The following is a 21,172-nucleotide window of genomic DNA, read 5'->3' on the forward strand; positions in this document are numbered from 1 at the left end:
AAGAGAAAGTGATAGTGGCTGTTCAGAGAAAGAAAGGTCTAAATCAAAAATACATTCTGTGGCTGGAGTTCGAGTCTCTACAATGTTGACAGTTGGCAAATGTAACACAGTTGTCACAGTTTGGGGAAAGGGAACCTGGGCCAGTGCCCAGGGCAAGGGTGAGATAAGCAGCCAACCTTTGGCTCAACCCTTCCTGCATTCTTCTCTTTTTCTTCCTTGGCGCCACTTGAGTCCCTTGCCAGAGATCTGGGCCAGGGAAGAAGATAGCAGAGGCAAGAGGAAAGATCCAGAAGTAACTGCTATCATGAGAGCCATAAAAAAGCTTTAACTTGAAAAAAAAAATGTTGCCAGAGCCATAGCACAGCAGATAGAGCGTTTGCCTTACACATGACCAATTGGGTTCCATCACGGGCATCCCATAGGGTTTACCAAGCCTGCCAGAAGTGATTTCTGAGCGCAGAGCCAGGAGGAACCCCTGAGTGCCACAGGGTGTGGCCCCAAAACCAAAGAGACAAAACAAAACAAACAAACAAAAACACAGTCTGGGGAAAGTTGGTCACTGGGTGCAAGAAAATCGCGTGCAAATGTCATGGTCTCTTGAGTGAAGGGGTTCGAAGTCCGCTGGGTCCCAGCCTTTGGGAGGACCCCAGCAGAAAAGTCAGCAGCGTGCAAAGTCCCAGAGGTCTCCTGGGAACCTCACAGGATACTGGCCCCACGCTTGACCAGACCCAAGCCCCTTACCACCTTGAGCCTCAAGGACCATGGAGAAGTGAGTGGGAGAAGCAGGGATGAACAGTTTCTAGGTCAGCCAGTTCCTCGGAGCTTTTCCTTTCGCTCCTTTCTTTGTCTGGCCTGGTTTCAGCTCAGGCGCCTCTCCCACCTTTGTCACACTTTCACTGCTTCCGTGATCCCCACAGATCGCCCTGACACTGAGGAAGGAGCTGACAGAGCTGGCAGCGGAGGGAAGAAGGACCAGAAGGGCCATGTTAGTGAGCCCTGCACACATATTAGTGGGCCTTTTGCTGAGTCCCTGCTGGGCCAGGGGGTGGGGGTGAGGGTGGGGTAGAGACAAGAGCCAGCGCTATTCCCGGGAAGCTCAGGATCTCTCCCAAGACAGGATCCACTCAGCTCTCAGGGATCCCTCTCAGTGGCTTTGGCAAAAGTAAAACTAAAACCTATCTAGGCTGGAGCCATAGTATAGCAGGGAGGGCACTAGCCTTCCCTGCAGCTGACTTGGGTTTGATCCCCAGCATTCTATATGGACCCCTGAGCAATGCCAGGAGTAGTAGTAATTCCTGAGAGCAGAGCCAGGCAGAGCCAGGAGTAAGCCCTAAGAATTGCCAGAAAAAGGAAGGAAGGAAGGAAGGAAGGAAGGAAGGAAGGAAGGAAGGAAGGAAGGAAGGAAGGAAGGAAGGAAGGAAGGAAGGAAGGAAGGAAGGAAGGAAGGAAGGAAGGAAGGAAGGAGGGAGGGAAGAAGGGGGGAGGGAGGAGAGGAAGGAAGGAAGGAAGGAAGGAAGGAGGAAGGAAGGAAGGAAGGAAGGAAGGAAGGAAGGAAGGAAGGAAGGAAGGAAGGAAGGAAGGAAATTAGGCCTGTCTGCAGAGTTCCAGGCCTGCTCCAGATCAGCAGCGTGCTCAGCTGCCTCTGTGTGTTTTGGGGGTTCAGAGGTTCCCATCCTGAATGTCCCCCACAGCCACCATCTTGCCAGTAAGGAAAATGATCTTGTGCAGCAGGAAATTGGTCGTCAGGCGGCAGATGTTGCTTCTGGCCGAATATGAATTCCTCATTGTGAATCTCCTCCCTCACCCGTCTGCCCGGAACAAAGGCATCTGCTGAAAGGCTCCAGATTTCAGCTGAGTTTTCCCTTCCTAATGTACTTGGCACTTTCAGACTGAAAGAAGGGCCGGAGCAATAGCACGGCAGGGAAGACTCTTGCCTTGCATGCAGCTGACACAGATCCATGGTCGGCTTCCCGTACAGTCCTGACCACCACCAAGAGTGATCCCTGAGCCAGGGGTAAAGTCCTGAGCACCTTGGGGCAGGAGCAATAGCATGGTGCTAAGGCATTTGCCTTGCACGCTGCCAACACAGGACAGATCCTGGTTCGAATCCCAGTATCCCATATGGTCTCCTGAGTCTGCCATGAGTGATTTCTGAGCACAGAGCCAGGAGTGACCCAAAAAAACAAAAACAAACAAACAAAAGTCCTGAGTACCACTGAGGATGACCCCAAAACAAAAAAACAAAATTAAGGAGGAAGAAGGGGCAGGAAGACTTAAGATGGCACGGTGGATAATTTGGGTTGTGATGCCCAGCAACCCAAATAGTCTCCCAAGCTCCACTAGGAGTGATCTCTGAGCACAGACCCAGGAGAAAGCCCTGATCACTGCCAGGTGTGCCCCCTAAACCAAAAACAGCAACAAAGAAGGGGGTCAGAAAAAAAAAGAAGCAAATGTACAAAGGGGCCTCCAGGCTGTGATATTTATTTTTTGGTTTTCGGGCTACACCAGTGCTTTTCAATTATTTTCTGTCATGCCCCCCTAAGAAGAAGAAAACATTTTTCACACCCCCTGTGCGACTGTAAATAGTATCTTTATTAAAAAAAAACTTTAACCTGCAAAACAAAAATATATAAAATAATTTGAGCTGATTTTTTCATCAGAGGTGATGTCTGGATTAATGGCTCCAATAAGCACATTTTGCAATGCATAGCTTTTCGAAGCGGGGTTTGAAGCAGGACACAGCAACTCTCAGCTCCAGAGACATAAACACAGGGCTTAGCTTGTTATGACTGTTTGCCGAGGTCAAACGCGCCCCCCTTTATAGAGCCGGTGCCCCCCCCCCCGGGCATGCCCCACTATTTGAGAAGCACTGGGCTACACTAAGCGATGCTCAGGGGATTGTTCCAGACAGTACTTGGGGTTCATGCATTGCTAGGGTTCATGCCCTGCTCTCCTGCATACCAAGTCTCTCTCTCTCCCTCCCTCCCTCCCTCTCTCTCCCTCTCCCTCCCTCCCTCTCCCTCTCTCTCCCTCTCTCTCCCTCTCCCTCTGCCTCTCTCTCCCTCTTGCCCCCTTTTCCATTTTTATGAGCTCACCCCCACCCAGAATTCACTGCACCGTGGACCTTTCTCTGGGGACCTCAGCCTCTGTGTTCTGCCAGCAGAAAAAATACAGCACAGGTGTGCTGAGGGAAGGTCCCTCTCTTCCCTCCCCTGACTCTTAGAGAGTCCCAGGAAAAATCGGAGGGCAGCAGTGTTTGTTTCTGGCAGCATTTCTGGCAATGTTTGCCCTGCTGGCACATTCGAGCCCACCAACCCTGACGGTCTGGCCTGACTGATGGAGCAATTGGGTCGAGACAGAGGGTCAGGGAGGGCAGCCTGACTCTGGGAATGCGCTTTATGGACAGGGTTCCTTTTCTGGCCAGGTAGGCTGTCTGCTAGAAGTAGTGTAAGAAGATAAAATAGGGGCCCGGAGAGATAGCACAGTGGTGTTTGCCTTGCAAGCAGCAGATCCAGAACCTAAGGTGGTTGGTTCGAATCCCGGTGTCCCATAGGGTCCCCCGTGCCTGCCAGGAGCTATTTCTGAGCAGACAGCCAGGAGTAACCCCTGAGCAATGCCGGGTGTGGCCCAAAAACCAAAAAAAAAAAAAGAAGACAAAATAGTTCAGAAAGTCAGTGGCAGGGGCTGGAGTGATAGCACAGCAGTAGGGCATTTGCTTTGCATGCTACGGACCCAGGTTCTATCTCTAGAATCCCATATGGTCCCCCGAGCCCGCCAGGAGTGATTTCTGAATGTAGAGCTGGAGTAATCCCAGAGTGCTGCTGGATGTGGCCAAAAAAAAACAAAAAAAAACGAACAAATGAAAAAGAAAACCAGTGTCAAAGATTTGGAGCAATAGTATTGCATGCTGCTGACCTGTGTTTGATCCCCAGCATCCCACATGGGCCGGATTCGAACCACCATTCTTCCACATTCAAGGCAAATGCTTTACCTTCATGCTATCTCTCAGGCCCAATTTCTTTTTCTTTTTTTGTTTTTGGGCCACACCCAGTGGCGCTCAGGGGTTATTCCTAGTTCTGTGCTCAGAAATCGCTCCTGGCAGGCTCAGGGGACCATATGGGATGTTGGGGATCGAACCCAGGCCTATCCCGGGCAGGCCACATGAAAGGCAAATGCCCTGCTGCTGTGCTATCACTCAGGCTCTAGAGGAATGATTTCTGAGTGCAGAGTCAGGAGTAACCCCCGAGCCCACAGTGCTAACAAGTCCCCCAATCAGAGGAAGAAAGGCCCAGAACATCTGCACCTGCTCCCTTTACTCCTCAGGACCTGAAGCTGAGGTCACCATGGCCACCGCCCTGTCCCAGACATTATTAGAGCCAAAGAGCAGAGGAGAACCCCCAGGGTGGGGAGCCAGTTCAAAGAACTCAAGAGCAAGATTTGTATGCAGGAGACCCAAGTTTGTCCCTGGCACCGTTCCTAGAGCACCCCCAGGTGTGGTCCAAAAGAGACAGAAAAGACCAAGGGTACCCCCACTTCCACACTCGCTCACACACACAGTGTGTCCTGCAAAAGTCCACTACAGACCAGCAGCCGCTGTGACTTCGTTTGCAAGGAACTGTTTATTCCCACGCTAATTGCCTATTAAAGCGAAAACTTCAATTCCCGGGAGGACATTTCAAAGCTCAGAATGGGCAGAGCAATAAACAGACACTCACTGTGGTTCTCACGGACAAGTGTTAGAAACCTTACCCAGGCTCTTTCTGCGCCAAGAAATGTGTGTTTTATTATATCACTTAATTATTTTTATTTTCTCTCGGGGGAGATTGTTTTGAGCCACAACCGGTGGCGCTCAGGGGTTCCTCCTGGCTCTGAGCTCAGAAATTACTCCTGGCATTGGGAGACCCTCTGAGGTGCTGGGCATCAAACCCCCGAGTCAAACACATGCTCCCCCACTGTGCTATCACTCCGGCTCCTTTGCTGTTTTTTCTTATCTTCTATATTCCATTATCAAAAAGTCCATCTGTGAATTCTGTGGGCCTGATAGTGCCTTTTCCTTCCTTTCTGCTTCCCATCCCCCACCTCAGGCCTTTCTCCTCTCCTCTTTCTTTTTTTGATTCTTCTTTTTTGGGTCACACCAGTGGTGCTCAGGGGTTACTCCTGGTTCTGCGCTCAGAAGTCACTCCTGGCAGGCTTGGGGGACCACATGTGTTGGTTGCTTGCAAGGCAAACGCCTAAGCGCTGTGCTAATTCTCCGATCCCTTCTTGTTATGTATTTTTTGTAATATTGTTTTTGCCTGTCGTCCCACCTGGATCTTCCACTAATTCTGTCAGCACCTTTAATTTATCAGTGTTAAGGGGCCCCTGGCCTGTCCAAATTGGTTTGTCATATTTCCATTTTATTTTTATCGGTGCTGGGGTTTTTCTGGCAGTGGCCCCTACCAAAAATTTTGGGTTTTTAATTCAAGAGAAAGTTCAGGCTCACCTTGAGCTAATGGAATATGGAATTCTGCCTTCCATTGTTTATGCAGGTCACGGCCCCACAGGGATGGTGAGAATGGGCCCACGTGAGGTCTGATTATAGCTTTTTGGTTTTCTGAGCCATAAAATACCATGGTTCTTGTGCTTACAAACAAGAACTCTGGCCTCCCACTCCTTTTAGCGAACATGGAATTTCTTGAAGAGGCCACTTTTCTGGCCATTCTTTATCAGAATTTACAGTAACCTGTACACCTGTGTCTATCATGCCATTGAAGGATTGCCCTTCTAAATTAAGTTTAATCATTGGATTTTCATCTTTTTTTTTTTTTTTGTGGTTTTTGGGTCACACCCGGCAGTGCTCAGGGGTTACTCCTGGCTCCATGCTCAGAAATTGCTCCTGGCAGGCACAGGGGACCATATGGGACGCTGGGATTCGAACCGATGACCTCTTGCATGAAAGGCAAACGCTTTACCTCCATGCTATCTCTCCAGCCCTGGATTTTCATCTTTAAATTTAGTAATCAGAGCCACTATTGGATTTTTAGCAGCCCCCAGATCTGTGCTTCCAAAACTTCCAATTCTTGTCTTATCTAAAGCCCCAACATCTCCCCCTTTTTGAAAGTCCAAGTAGCTGACACATTAATGACTACAATCTCCCCTTTGAATCTGAATCAATGGCACCTGTGGTTACTGATATACCTTTTACATTAAGGGAACTTCTGCCCAAAATCAAACCCATAGAATCTGGGAGGGGGGGGTGGTCCTACTATGCCTATGTGTAACATATAAGGGCATTCTCCTGGATAAATTGTAATGTCCTCCGGGCAAGTTATATCAAGCCCAGCACTGCCCACCGTGGCATGTGTTAATTCATTAATTGAAATTAATCTTCTTGGGCTGGGCCAGAATGGTTTGATGACTTTTCCCCTTATTTGAAAAGGCCTGGGGATTGGCACTGTAGGCATTTCCCTGTTCCATAAATGTAGGTCGTAAATGTAGGTCCGGGAGTAGCTGAATTTAACAACAGAGGACAATTCCTTTTAATATTCCCCTGTTTTCCACAATGGTAACAGGCAAATTGTCTCCTAGGATTTGTGTTAAACCCTCTCCCTATGTTATTATTAGGGGGACTTCCAGATCTACAGTCTTTTGCCCAGTGGTGACCCTTTTTACATTTTGGGCAGAGACCTGGCTTTCGGGCGACTTTTTGTCCCCGTTGGTAAAGAGGTATTGTTCCTTTAGTAATTGCAAAGGTATGCACCTGATCTAAGTTTGCTAATGAATGGGGCATATCATAAACATTCCTACATGCATATAAAAATTCATTTAGGGGCCGGGTAGGTGGCGCTGGAGGTAAGGTGTCTGCCTTGCAAGCGCTAGCCAAGGAAGGACCGCGGTTCGATCCCCCGGCGTTCCATATGGTCCCTCCAAGCCAGGGGCGATTTCTGAGCACATAGCCAGGAGTAACCCCTGAGCGTCAAACGGGTGTGGCCCAAAAACCAAAAAAAAAAAAAAATTCATTTAAATCAGCTTTTTCCTGCAACAGAGCCAATACCAGTTTGCAAGCCGAATTCGCATTATGATAAGCCAAACATTTTTCTAGAAATTTCCTCACCTCATCTTTTTTTTTTTTTTTTTTTTTTTGTGGTTTTTTTGTGTCACACCCGGCAGTGCTCAGGGGTTATTCCTGGCTCCAAGCTCAGAAATTGCTCCTGGCAGGCACGGGGGACCATATGGGACACCAGGATTTGAACCGATGACCTCCTGCATGAAAGGCAAATGCCTTACCTCCATGCTATCACTCCGGCCCCTCACCTCATCGTTTTTAATTTGTATTTTCAAAGCACCTTTGAGCTTAGCCACGAATTCTACATAAGGCTCCTGGGGACCTTGAATAATTCTTAAAAAGGTTCCCTCACCAGTACTGTTAGCATCAATTCTTTCCCATGAAGACAATGCAATGTCTTTAATTATTTTTGAGATTTCCTTAGGTAAAAGCCGCTTGTGTCCTGTACATTTGATATTGATTTTCTCCCATTAATAATTCATATGAGAGATTAACCCCTGCCACTCGTTTTTTTTGTTCCATCCAGAGTATATAGTTTGGATTTTACACCCTCTGCATATAACATTTTCCATTCGGTTCACTGTTTAGATGGCAGGCATATTTCAGCAAGATTTTTAAAGTTATACAGAATCCCAATTGTTTTTTGACACCAAATTCTTAGTATCTCCAGACAATATGGAGAGGTCGCCCCAAAATCTTTACATGCTTTTTGTGTGTGTGTGTGTGTGTGTGTGTGTGTGTGTGTGTGGTTTTTGGGTCACACCCGGCAGTCCTCTGCAACTTTCGTGGGAGTCCCCCGACCCGCGGGGGTGTGGAAATGAAAGTTGCTAGTTATTAGTGGGTTCACTCGAGCAGAACCGACCTGTAAAGAAGAACTAGAGAGATTAGTAAAAGAAGCCTTCAAGACAACACATGCTGTTCAAAAAGGGAAGTTTATTGTTGGGGGATCAGCTTTTAAGGGCTGAAACACGTCAGGGGTGTTACAAATTTTACACCAATCACAGTTACAAGCATTCATTAGCATAAATTGGGGCAGGTAGTAGGGAGGGGCAGAGGTAGACCTGAGCACGTTTTACTAAAAGGCATAAGATTCAAACAAAGTTCTTAATAATGTTTGCTAACACAAAGGCAAACTCTATATTTTTCTTTCTGGCTGGATATATTGGGCTGCTCTGAATTACTTTATTTTTGTCTATTTCCTTTGTTCTCAAGGCATGGGCCTTTCAGTCACGTGGGTGGCCAGATTAGGAATTACTGAGGTGTCCTATGTTCCAGGTTTCATCAGCTAGGCTCCCCACAGTCCTCAGGGGTTATTTCTGGCTCCATGCTCAGAAAATGCTCCTGGCAGGCACAGAGGACCATATGGGACGTTGGGATTCGAACTGATGACCTTCTGCATGAAAGGCACACGCCTTACCTCCATGCTATCTCTCTGGCCCCTACATGCTTTTTTAAACCGTTCCACATCCCCCATTTCAAGAGGCTGATAAGTTGAAACATACACTGTCTGCAATGGAGTTGAGGCCGAATTAGCAGAAGTACCCTGCACAGGGCTCTGAGGCCTGAGGTGTGGAGTACAAGAATGTGGTTCATTGTCTGAGTTGGCACTAACATGTGAGTCCATACTGTGAACAGAATCAGGACTCCCTTATGAACTTAGCACTGGAGGTTGGTCATCAGTGTCAAGATTTTTTTTTTTTTTTTTTTGGTTTATGGGCCACACCCGTTTGACGCTCAGGGGTTACTCCTGGCTATGTGCTCAGAAATTGCCCCTGGCTTGGGGGGACCATATGGGACTCCGGGGGATCGAACCTTTGTCCGTCCTACACTAGCTCTTGCAAGGCAGACACCTTACCTCTAGTGCCACCTTCCCGGCCCCCAGTGTCAAGATTTTGATTTGGATGCCTAAATTACGTGTCCGGGTTGATTTTTTTACCAGCAAAAATGCCTATACTCTTGATGCCAGTGTTAGATTTATCAGCTTGTACCTTAGTCTGAATTTTCGTAGAATAAATTTTTTTATTGTCCATACTGGTCATCACTTTACAATTTCCACACTGTCTATTTCCTAACCACCAGACAATGCCTATGCATACGACAGCCATATTAGCCAACACAGAAATTCCACAAACTATAACTAATGGAGACCACTCAAACGATGCAAATATTGGAGTAGAAATTTTCTATTGGAATGTAAACAGCAACCATCCAACAACAATGATATATACTAGTGCCAAACCAAGTGGTTTACATCCAAACAGAATAATGCACTTGAATAATGCAGAACTGGGCCCTGGGCCCGGAGAGATAGCACAGCGGCGTTTGCCTTGCAAGCAGCCGATTCAGGACCAAAGGTGGTTGGTTCGAATCCGGGTGTCCCATATGGTCCCCCGTGCCTGCCAGGAGCTATTTCTGAGCAGACAGCCAGGAGTAACCCCTGAGCACTGCTGGGTGTGGCCCAAAAACCAATAATAATAATAATAATAATAATAATAATAATAATAATAATAATAATAATAATAATGCCGAACCGATGTATTTAATAACAGATGGCATAGTGAGCGTGAGTATCCATAGAAACCAGCCAAGGACCTCCAGAGGCATTTTCCATAAGACCATGTCACTTACAGTTACTGAGGGTCCAGATTCACTGTTCCAGGCGTCATTTTTGTTGGTGGGTGTTGAACTCCTTATTAATTGTTTCTGAGTCCAAAAATAGTTCCCAGAAGATAAATTAAATCCATTCTTCAGTCCCCCCTTTTGGGGAAGACCTTTGGTGATAATATCAGGAATAAATAATCAACAAATGCAAAAGATTAGGGGACCAAAGGTTTCAGCAAAGAGTTTTTTGTCAGTTGCAGTCAGCTCCAAAAAGCAAACCAAACAAGCCATCAGCTCTGGCAAAAAAGCCCCTTATGCTTCCCCAACAAGCTATTTTATTCTTTCCTTAATCGACGACAGGCAAAAACAATATTACAAAAAATACACAACACCTTCTCTCCTCTTTTTTTTTTTGGGGGGGGGGGTTGGGTTATACCCAGCAGTGCTCAAGGGTTACTCCTGGCTTCTGCACTCAGAAATCCTGGCAGGCTCAGGGGACCCATATAGGATGCTGGGATTCGAACCACTGTCTGTCCTGGATCGGCTGCTTGAAAGGACAAAAAGCCCTGCTGCTGTGCTATTTCCCTAGGTCCCCCATCTTTTTGTCCCTCCTGATCTGCTCTCAGACCTCCAGTGACTTGTCATGACCTTGCAGAAGAGAGTGTTCTTTCCCTAGGCCTTCCCCTTGGCTTATCCTAATCAACCAAGCCTGTTTGTACCTTGAATACAACTGTAATCCTGGCTCCTAGGCTTGCTCATAAAAACGTACCCCACACATATGGCTTCCCCTCAACTTTTTGCAGGCTTAGGTGAATACCATTCCACTAAAATTCTCTTTTTCATAAAGTCACACTGAGAAAACAATTCTGGGGCCGAGTAATGGCTCAGTGGTAGGGCGTTTGCCTTGCATGAGGTTAACCCAGATAGGCACTGGTTCAATTCCTGGCATCCCATATGGTCTTTCGAGCCTGCCAGGAGCAATTTCTTTTTCTTTTTCTTTCTTTCTTTCTTTCTTTCTTTTTCTCTCTTTCTTTCTTTCTTCTTTTTCTCTTTCTTTCTCTTTCTTTCTTTCTTTCTTTCTTTCTCTCTCACTTTTTTCTTTCTTTCTTTCTTTATTTCTCTTTCTTTATTTTTATTTCTTTTCTTCTTTTTCTTTCTTTCTTTCTTTCTTTCTTTCTTTCTTTCTTTCTTTCTTTCTTTTCTTCCTTCCTTCTTCCTTCCTTCCTTTCCTTTCCTTCTTTTCTTTCTTTCTTTCTTTCTTTCTTTCTTTTCTTTCTTTCTTTCTTTCTCTTTTCTCTTTCTTTCTTTCTTTTCTCTCTTCTTTCTTCTTTCTTTCTTTCTTTCTTTCTCCTTCCTTCCTTCCTTCCTTCCTTCCCTTCCTTCCTTCCCTTCCTTCCTTCCTTTCCTTCCTTTCTTTCCTTCTTCCTCTTTTTCTTTTCTTTCTTTCTTTCTTTCTTTCTTTCTTTCTTCTTCTTTTTTCTTTTCTCTTCTTTCTTTCTTCTTTCTTTCTTCTCTTTCTTTTTCTTTCTTTCTTTTCTTTCTTTCTTTTTCTCTTTCTTTCTTTTTCTTTCTTTCTTTCTTTTTCTTTCTTTTTCTTTCTTTCTTTTTCTTTCTTTCTTTCTTCTTTCTTTCTTTCTTTTCTTTCTTTCTTTCTTTCTTTTCTTTCTTTCTTTCTTTCTTTCTTTTTTCTCTTTCTTTCTTTCTTCTTTCTTTCTTCTCTCTTCTTTCCTTCTTTCTTCTTTCTTTCTTTCTTTCTTTCTTTCTTTCTTTCTTTTTCTTCTTCTTCTTTCTCTTCTCTTTTCTCTTTCTTCTTTCTTCCTTCCTTCTTCCTTCTTCTTCTCTCCTTCCTTCCTTCCTTCTTTCTTTCTTTCTTTTCTTTCTTTCTTCTTTCTTTTCTTTCTCTTTTTCCTTTCTTTTCTTTCTTCTTTCTTTCTTTCTTTCTTTCTTTCTTTCTTTCTTTCTTTCTTTCTTTCTTTCTTTCTTTCTTTCTCTCTCTCTCTCTCTGTCTTTCTTTCTTTCTTTTTCTTTCTTCTTCCTTCCTTCCTTCCCTCTCTCTTTCTCTCTTTCTCTCTTTCTCTTCCTTCCTTCCTTCCTTCCTTCCTTCCTTCCTTCCTTCCTTCCTTCCTTCCTTCCTTCCTTCCTTCCTTCCTTCCTTCCTTCCTTTCTTCCTTCCATCCTTCCTTCCTTCCGATTATTGGGCCACAACCATTTGACACTCAGGAGTTACTCCTGGCTATGAGCTCAGAAATCGCTCCTGGCTTGGGGGGACAATATGGGACGCCGGGGGATCTAACCGAGGTCCATCCTATGCTAGCGCTTGCAAGGTGCTTACTTCTAGCACCACATTCCCGGCCAGGAATAATCTCTGAACATTGTGAACATCACCACTTGTGACCAAAAAAAATAATAAAACACCCAAATAAAAAACAAACAAACAAAAACCATTGCCAGAGCAATAGCACAGCAGGAGGGTGTTTGCCTTGTATGTGGTCGACCTGGGAAGGACCTGGGTTCAATTCCCAGCATCCATATGGTCTCCCATGCCTGCCAAAAATGATTTTTTTTGTTTGTTTTATTTTTTGAGCCACATCTGGTGACACTGAGGGGTTACTCTTGGCTATGCGCTCAGAAATTCCTCCTGGCTTGGGGGACCATATGGGACGCCAGGGGATCAAATTGTGGTTCGTCCTAGGTCAGCCACGTGCAACGAAAACACCTTCCCACTGCGTCACCACTCAGGCCCCAGGAGCGATTTCTGATTTCTGAGTGCAGAGCCAAGAGTAACCCCTGAGCACTGCCAGGTGTGACCCAGAAAGAAAACAAAACAAAAAACAAACAAACAAAAAATGTAACCCCTGAATGGCAGCAGGTGTGACCCAAAAACCAAAGCCAAAACAAACAAACAAAAAAAAAACACCATTCTTAGAAGCACTTTTTTTGTTTGTTTTTTGGGTCACACCCGGCAGAGCTCAGGGGTTACTCCTGGCTCTATGCTCAGAAATTACCCCTGGCAGGCACGGGGGACCATATGGGATGCCGGGATTCGAAACACTGTCCTTCTGCATCAAAGGCAAACGCCTTACCTCCATACTGTCTCTCCAGCCCCAGAAGCATTTTCTTTTTTAGAAGTCTAAAACAGCAGAGGACAGATCTCAGTGGGAAAGCCTTTGCCTTCTATGTGTGATCTTCAAACAGTAGCCCAAAAAGTGGGGACAAGCAACAGTACAGTGGGTAGGGCTTTTGCCTTGTATGCTGCTGACCTGGGTTTGATCTCCAGTGTCCTGAATAATTTCTGAAGCCAGTGCCAGGAGTAATCCTTGAGAGTATGGGTAAGATGGTGGTGGGCAAGGCATTTGCCTTGCAAGTGCCTGACCCAGTGTTCAGTTCCTGGCATTCTATATGTTCATAAGTCTGACAAACCTGCCAAGAGGAATTTCTGAGTGCAGAGCCAGATGTGAACCCCAAGTTCAGGTAGGTGTGGGAAGGAAAGAAAGTGGAAGGAAGGAAGGAAGGAAGGAAGGAAGGAAGGAAGGAAGGAAGGAAGGAAGGAAGGAAGGAAGGAAGGAAGGAAAGCTTTAGGCTATCCTTAGGATTGCATTAGGTCACAGTAGAGCAGGCACAACCCAGTTTCAATAACACTTTATTTACCCTACATCCAGCCCCAGGGCTGTAGTTTCTTCTTGGGGAACTACAAGATCCTGGGGGCACCCCAGGTCAGGTTCTGACGTCACCTCTGGCCTCAAGGGTGAATTTCCTTGAGAGTCACCCAACCCAGCAGCTTGGTCAGACAAGAAGTGAGGACAAGATTGCAGTTGCCTCCCAGAGTCCTGGACTCTCCAACAGTGATTAATTGGAGAGAGTAGGGCCCTTTTTTCTCCTGTACAAAGAGCACAATTCCAGGCAGCCTCCCTTGAACTACTCCCCCTGCCCTCCACTTGCACCTGTCCAGACTTGGCATCAGCTGTGTCACACTTGTTTTCTTTCTTTCTTCCTTTTTTTTTTTTTTTTTTAGCTGGTCTGATTGTTTTATTAAAGAAGGAAATGGAGACATTACAAAGAACTAGAGAAGCATATAGAAAGTGGATCTTGTTTAGGACGATTTGGTCTTCAGTCTATTATTGTTTATGTTGGGGCTACACTTAGTAATGCTCAGGGGTTACCCCTGGCTCTGTATACAGTGATCATTCCTCGTGGTGCCCTGGGAATCTTATGGGGTGCCAGAGACCAAACCTAAGTCAGCAGCATGCAAGACAAATGCCTTACCTCTAATACTTTCTCTCAGAAATATTGCTCTTTCCAACTATTTTAGGGGGGAAATAACTAGCAATAACAATATAATCCTTTTTGAGAATATTTTTCATTTACGCTCTGGTTTTCTTTATTTTTATTTTGTTTTTGTTTTGGGGTCACACCCGGTAGTGCTCAGGGGTTCCTCCTGACTCTACACTCAGAAATCGTTCCTGGCAGGCTTGGGGGACCATATGAGATGCCAGGATTCGAACCACTGTCCTTCTGCATGCAAGGCAAATGCCCTACCTCCATGCTATCTCTCCGACCCCCTCTCTGGATTACACTTGTTTTCTACATAACTAGGCTTTGGTTTGCATTTTTTTCTGGTCCCAGAAACCCCTTCCCAATTAATCCTTTCAGACCACCCAAATTATTTTTCTTGGTTTTGGTGTTCAAGGCGGACTCCTGGCTCTGCACTCAGGTATCACTCCCTAGCGGTGCTCAGAGGACCCTCAGGGATGCCAGGGATCAAACCTGAGTGGGCCACCTGCAAGGCCAGTGAGTGGGCCACCTGCAAGGCCAGTGCTTTGTTTTGCTGTACTATCTCACTGGCTCTATTCAGCATTTAATTTTGGTTTTGTGTTTTTGGGCCACACCCAGCAACGCTCAGAAGCTCTTGGTGCTGTACTCCTAGCAGGGTTTGGGGAAGGTTCTATGCGGCACCAGGGATGGAACCCGAGTTGTTCGCATGCCAGGCAAACTCCCTACCCATTGTGTCTCTCCAGCATTTCTGAAAACCCTGAGGGCTCTTGGTTTGCAAGTAGGAGGCCCTGGATTCTAGCCCCCAACATATTCCCAAGAAGACACAGAGATGCAAAGCCTCTCTCCCTCCCCTCTGAGCCCATAATCCTCATATTTGCATGAATCACCACCTCCCTCCATCTGAGGTTATTTCATCCTGCGTGTAAAAAGCACCTACCTGGGTGTGACCCATCCTCAGTGACTCAGCCCTCAACCAGGTGCATCGACCACCGCTCTCATGTCCTGGGGGAACCCCACGGCCAGGCCCTCTCCACAGATCTCTCTGACACCTTCTCTTTTTTTCCACAGCTGTAGTCAGAAGCGCTAGCTCCAAGGTGCAGTTGCAAGTCAGAAGGAGACAATCAAGACAGGAGAGAGCTCGAAACCCTGAGTGCCTGCATAGTGCCTGTGGGAGGTTGGGATTCAGTGCTCAGCACTGCATGGTCCACTGAGCACCACTGGGACTCACTCCCAGAGCTGTCAGCACCAGGAGGGATTTGCCTTGCAAACCCGGGTTCGATCTCCAGCATTCCATAGGGTCCCCCTCAGGAGTGATTCCTAAGCACAGAGCCCAGGCATAAAATCCCTGAGTTTTGCTGGGTGTGGCCCAAAAACCATTTAAAAAAACAGTATGGGGGGTGGTGGAGAGATAGCATGGAGGTAAGGTGTTTGCCTTTCGTGCAGAAGAACGGTGGTTCGAATCCCGGCATCCCATATGGTCCCCTGTGCTTGCAGGGGTAATTTCTGAGCATAGAGACAGGAGTAACCCCTGAGCGCTGCCGGGTGTGACCCCAAAACAAACAAACAAACAAAAAAACAGTTATTGGGGGCCAGAGTGATAGCACAGTGCACAGTGCCTTGCATGCAGCTAATTCAGGACGGACAGTAGTTCAAATCCTGGCATCCCTTATGCTTCCCAGAGCCTGACAGGAGCAATTTCTGAGCACAGAGCCAGAAAGAACCCTTGAAAGCTGCCAGGTAAGGCCCCAAAAAAACAAAACAAAACAAAAAAGGCAGTTATTAGGGAGGGTGTCTCAGACTGGAAGTCAGCCCCCCACAATCTAGGCTCCTATGCTGGGGACATAGGCAGGGCATCTCAAGAAACTCCTGAGCCTGGGAGACAGATTCAGCCCCTAAAGCATGCCCAGAAAGAGGCCCTGTTGAGGAAACTCCTTCTGGTCAGAGGCCTGGAGCATATGCCTGACACAGAGACCGGCAAATTCAGTTCCCAGTACCTCGTGTTTCCTGAGCACGATTGTGTGACTGGGATGAGTATGACTGAGATAGATCTGGGCCTTCCTGAGCACGACTGGTAGCCGGGGGCTGTGGCATACTGGGAAAATCTTCTCACCTCTCCTAAAATAATCTGTCTGCTCTCCCTGTCTCATCCCTTGGCAATGTCCTAGTGCCAGGTGTCCTAGGGCCCACCTTCCATGGGACACGCCTGGTTCAAGGCAGGGACACCTTATCACATGGCTGGTAGGTAGGTATGGGACAGAGCATCTGAGCCAGCTGGCACCTTGCTGTTTTGGGGAATGCCCTTAACCCCGTGAGTAGTTCCAGCCTTTGTCTCTTGAAGGCTGTGTAACAGCAGATCCAGATAAAATCTGGCAGTGACTTTCTGAGTTTATCATTGGCTCTGGCTCCAAACTTGCTGCTGCCACCACCCAGGACACCGACCAGCTTTGTACCTGGATGAGTGGCAGAGGCAGGGCTAGACATGGAGTCAAAGGTACCTTTCAGGGGCTGGAGAGATAGCACAGCGGTGTTTGCCTTGCAAGCAGCTGATCCAGGATCTAAGGTGGTTGGTTTGAATCCCAGCGTCCCATATAGTCCCCCGTGTCTGCCAGGAGCTATTTCTGAGCAGATAGCCAGGAATAACCCTGAGCACTGCCGGGTGTGGCCCAAAAACCAAAAAAAAAAAAAAAGGTACCTTTCAGTTTTATCTTTCCAAAGGCTCAGCCTCAGCCTGGACCCCAGAACAGCCGTGCACGAGTCATTTGTCCTCTTGGACGGGCCCTGTTTCCTCCTGATCCATTTAGGGGGACGGGCCTAGATGAAGTGAAGTCATCCCCATCTAGAACAGAGCCTAGAGTTTAAGCTCCAGAACATAGCTGCAATCATTAAAACTCAAGTTCCCCATGGGGGTAGAGGCCCAACTTGTTCCTGGGCCCCAAGTATTCCCCACTCAGAGCCCCTGTTCTCCTTCAGAGAAGAAAGTAGGGACTCTGGGCCCGGAGAGATAGCACAGCGGTGTTTGCCTTGCAAGCAGCCGATCCAGAACCTAAGGTGGTTGGTTCGAATCCCGGTGTCCCATATGGTCCCCCATGCCTGCCAGGAGCTATTTCTGAGCAGACAGCCAGAAGTAACCCCTGAGCACTGCCAGGTGTGACCCAAAAACCAAAAAAAAACAAAAAACAAAAAAAAAAACCCAGAAAGTAGGGACTCTGACTGCTTTGAGGCAGCACTAGAGCACTTGGTTTGGTCCCAGGAATTACCTTTTATCTTCTGCACAAATACATCATCATCATCATCACAACATGGATGGGGCCAGAGAGATAGCACAGCAAGTAGAGCCCTTGCTCAACACAAGGCCAACCAGAGTTCAATATGGTTCCCCCAAGACCCGCTAAGAGTAGGGGCCGGACTGATAGCACAGTGGTTGAGCATTTGCCTTGCATGTGGATAACCCAGGAGGAATCTGGGTTCAATCCCCAGCATCTCATGTGGTCCTGAGCCTGCCAGAAGTGATTTCTCTCTCTTTTTTTTTTCAACAGTCGTTATTCCTCTTTGGGGGGTGGTGCACCATTCCTGGAGGTACTGTAGTACCAGGTGGAATAGATGGATCAAGCCCCTATTCCATTTCCTAATGCCAAAAATCCATTTAATATATTGTCATCAGATAGAAGACGTATCAGATATTAACAGATACTACACATGATCTTAGCCAAAAGGCCAAGAAGCTATAGGAATGATTTCTGAGTGCAGAGCAGGAGTAAGCCCTGAGTGCTGCTGGATGTGCCCCCCCGCCAAAAAAAAAGACCTGCCAAAAGTACCCCTGGAATGCAGAGCCAGGAAGAGTAAGCCCTGAACATGGCCAGGTATGACCCCCAAACCAAAATAATAATAATAATAGGAATAAAGATTTTTTAAATTTTTCTTGAAATCATAGTGGTTTACAAAGTTCTTCATAATTGAGTTTCAGACATACGATGTTTCAGGACAAATCCTACCACCAGTGTTGACCTCTCTCCACCAATGTTTCCAAGAGTCCATCCCATACCACCACTTCCTGTCCCCATTTTTTTTTTTGTTTTTGGGTCACACCCAGCATCGCTCAGGGGTTACTCCTGGCTCTGTGCTCAGAAATCGCTCCTGGCAGGCTTGGGGGACCACCTGGGATGCCAAGATTTGAACCACCATCCTTCTGCATGCAAGGCAAACGCCCAACCTCCAAGTTATCTCTCTGGCTTCTCCTGTCCCCATTTTGTTTGTTTGTTTGTTTGGTTTTTGGGTCACACCGGCAGCACTCAGATGTTACTCCTGGCTCTGTGCTCAGAAATTGCTCCTGGCAGGCTCAGGGGACCATATAAAATGCTGGAATCAAACCCGGGTCTATCCTGGGACAGCTGCGTACAAGGCAAATGCCCTACTGCTGTGCTATCACTTGGACCCAAATTGTTTTCTTTTTTTTTTGTTTGTTTGATTTTGAGCCACACCCGGTGACACTCAGGGGTTACTCCTGTCTATGCGCTCAGAAATCGCTCCTGGCTTGGGGGACCATATGGTACACGGGGAGATCGAACCACGGTTCGTCCTAGGCTAGTGCCTCCTAGGCCTTACCCCTTGCGCCACTGCTGCAGCCCCCAAATTGTTTTCTTTTTAATTGCCTTGTATGCAGTCAATCTGTTCAATTCCCAGTCTCCTATTTATTCCTTTATTTTGTTGATCCTGTCAGGACCTATCAAAAGTAAACTCTGAGCACTTCTGGGTATGGACCCCAAGCAAACAAAGATGTGCAGCCTACTGAAAGTGCTTAGAAAAGGTAACTGTCCACTAAATCCAGCTAGTGTGGCCTGTCTCCCTGACTCTGAGGTCACAGCACCCTGTTAAGCCAAGCCCCTGAGAAAACCCCTTTTTCCAGTCACATCTGACCTCCTAGGACCTGGGCCAAGGGTATAAAAAGACTGTTTTGTTGTTGCTGTTGTTGTTTATTTTTGGGCCACACCCTTTGGCACTCAAAGGTTACTCCTGGCTCTGTGCTCAGATATTGTTCCTGTTTCTGGCAGGCTTGGGGGACCATATGGGATGCTTGGAATCGAACCCAGGTCTGTCCTGGGTCGGCTGCCTGCGAGGCAAATGCTCTATTGCCGTGCTATCACTCCAGCTCTGACTATTGTGGTTTTTTTTTTTTTGACTGTTGTGTTTTGTTTTGTTCTTGTTTTGGACCACACCCAGCAGTGCTCAGGGGTTACTCCTGGCTCTGTACTCAGGAATCACTACTGACGATGCTCAGAGGACCCGATGAGATGCCCAAGATGGGACCCGGCTTATAAGGCAAATATCCTCCGCTGTACTATCACTCCGCCTCCCATTGTGCTTTATTTGCTATTAATGAGCATGTTTTCTGATTGCTCTGTTTTACCTGCTGCACGTTGTCCTTTCAGAGCAAAATAATAATCATTTCACTAAATGATACCTTACACCTTGCACTTGCTTTCATCGTGACAGCTGAAAGCCCTCACAAGCATGACCTCATTCCTTCCCATGCTCCCTGCCTGAGAAAGACACCCTCCTCCACTCATCTCCGACTTCCAGTCTCGCAAACCATCCGGCTAACCGTCCCCTCCTGGGACAGGAGAAGTATGCATGCGTGTGTGAGGGGCCAGTGTAAGACGCTCCGCCACTGCAAATGATGAATTCTAGAGAGATTTTTTTTTTTGGGATAGACTCCCCAGGCATGCAGGAGACTAAGGGTTCTGCAATTTTGGAATCTCCAGGATGCTAATCTTCCTTGAGAAATTTTCTGTTTGTTTTGGTTATAGGGCCACACCCAGCAATGCTCTGAGCTTCCTCCTGACTTTGTTCTAAGGGATCATTCCGGAAGGTGATAGGGGGCTTTGGGGAGCTGAGTCTGCTGACCTTGTGCAAGGCAAGCCTCTCTCTACTCTCTCTCTGTCTCTCTGTGTTTCTGTTTCTGTCTCTGTGTCTCTGTTTGTCTGTCTTCTGTCTGTCTCTCTTGGGCAATCCTTGAGGAATTCTTATACCCTCAAGAGTGTCTCCAGCCTGCCCTGCCTCTACTCGAGGAGGGGCTCAGGGCTCACTCCTGGCTCTTTGCTCAGAAATCACTCCTGGCAGGCTCAAGGGACCCCATGGGATGTCAGGGATCAAACCCAGGTTGGCAGTGTTCAAGGCAAACACTCTCCCCACTGTGCTGTGGCTCCAGCCATAGCAAAAGTTCAGGTAGATTCTTAACTACTTACAGCCCTGGCATGTGCAATATTCACGGCTACTTGGGGAAACTGGAACCCCACATTTACAGCCTTTCCTGCTCTGACTGGGTTGCTCCCTGGCCAGCTAGGCCTGCTGGTTCTTCCTTTTGTTTTCCCCTCACAATTACTGATCAGGAAGGACAAGAATCTTGCCCTGACTCTCCCAGCCACACTTCCTGGCAGGGCCCTGGCACCCTTTGGGGGTGGCCAAGTGCCATTGAGACAAGAACATCAGGCATAAAGCTGACTCCTCCTACTTCTGCCATACAAACAAACAAAAAGGAAAGCTAAGTGTGAGCCACTCAGGGTAGTGCCTAAGGCTGTTTTCCTCAGCACGTAACACTGGACGTCATCTTTTCTTTATTTATATACTTCCTAAAATGTGGTCCTGGACGGGGAGGAGGGAGCTTCATGTATGGGCTGAGCATGTACTTTTGTTCCAGCACCAACCTTCTGGTCTCCTGAACACTGCCAGGAGTAATAAGGCCTAGCACACAGGCCAGAATAGTGCCTGAGTATGAGGTGTGATCCAACCCCCCAATAAGAAATAAATCAAGGAGCTAAAGCCATAGCACAGCCACAGCGGTAGGGCTTTTGCTTTGCACACAGCTGACCCAGGATGGACCTAGGTTCAATCTCTGGCATCCCATATGGTCCCCCAAGCCAGAAGTGATTTCTGAGTATACAGCCAGGAAGAAACCCTGAGTGTCACTGGGTGTGGCCAGTGTCTTCTCGCTGTAGGTAATGTGTAAACAGACCCCAAATATGGTTTTTTTTTTCTTCTTTTCCTTTTGGTTTTTGGGCCACACCCAGCGGTGCTCAGGGGTTACTCCTGGCTGTCTGCTCAGAAATAGCTCCTGGCAGGCACGGGGGACCATACGGGACACCAGGATTCGAACCAACCACCTTTGATCCTGGATGGGCTGCTTGCAAGGCAAACGCCGCTGTGCTATCTCTCCGGGCCCAAGGTGTTTGCCTTTCTTTTTTTTTTTCTTTTTTTTTT

The 21,172-nt window shown here is 47.1% G+C and overlaps 1 pseudogene; it reads right to left on the reverse strand.

The window, feature by feature from the left end:
• Window positions 1-17,472: 17,472 nt before the first annotated feature.
• On the reverse strand, window positions 17,473-17,644 carry LOC125994811 (uncharacterized; annotated as a pseudogene).
• Between the last annotated feature and the right edge of the window lie 3,528 nt (window positions 17,645-21,172).

The sequence above is a fragment of the Suncus etruscus genome, chromosome 1 (genome assembly GCF_024139225.1).
Source record: "Suncus etruscus isolate mSunEtr1 chromosome 1, mSunEtr1.pri.cur, whole genome shotgun sequence".
NCBI lineage: Eukaryota > Metazoa > Chordata > Mammalia > Eulipotyphla > Soricidae > Suncus > Suncus etruscus.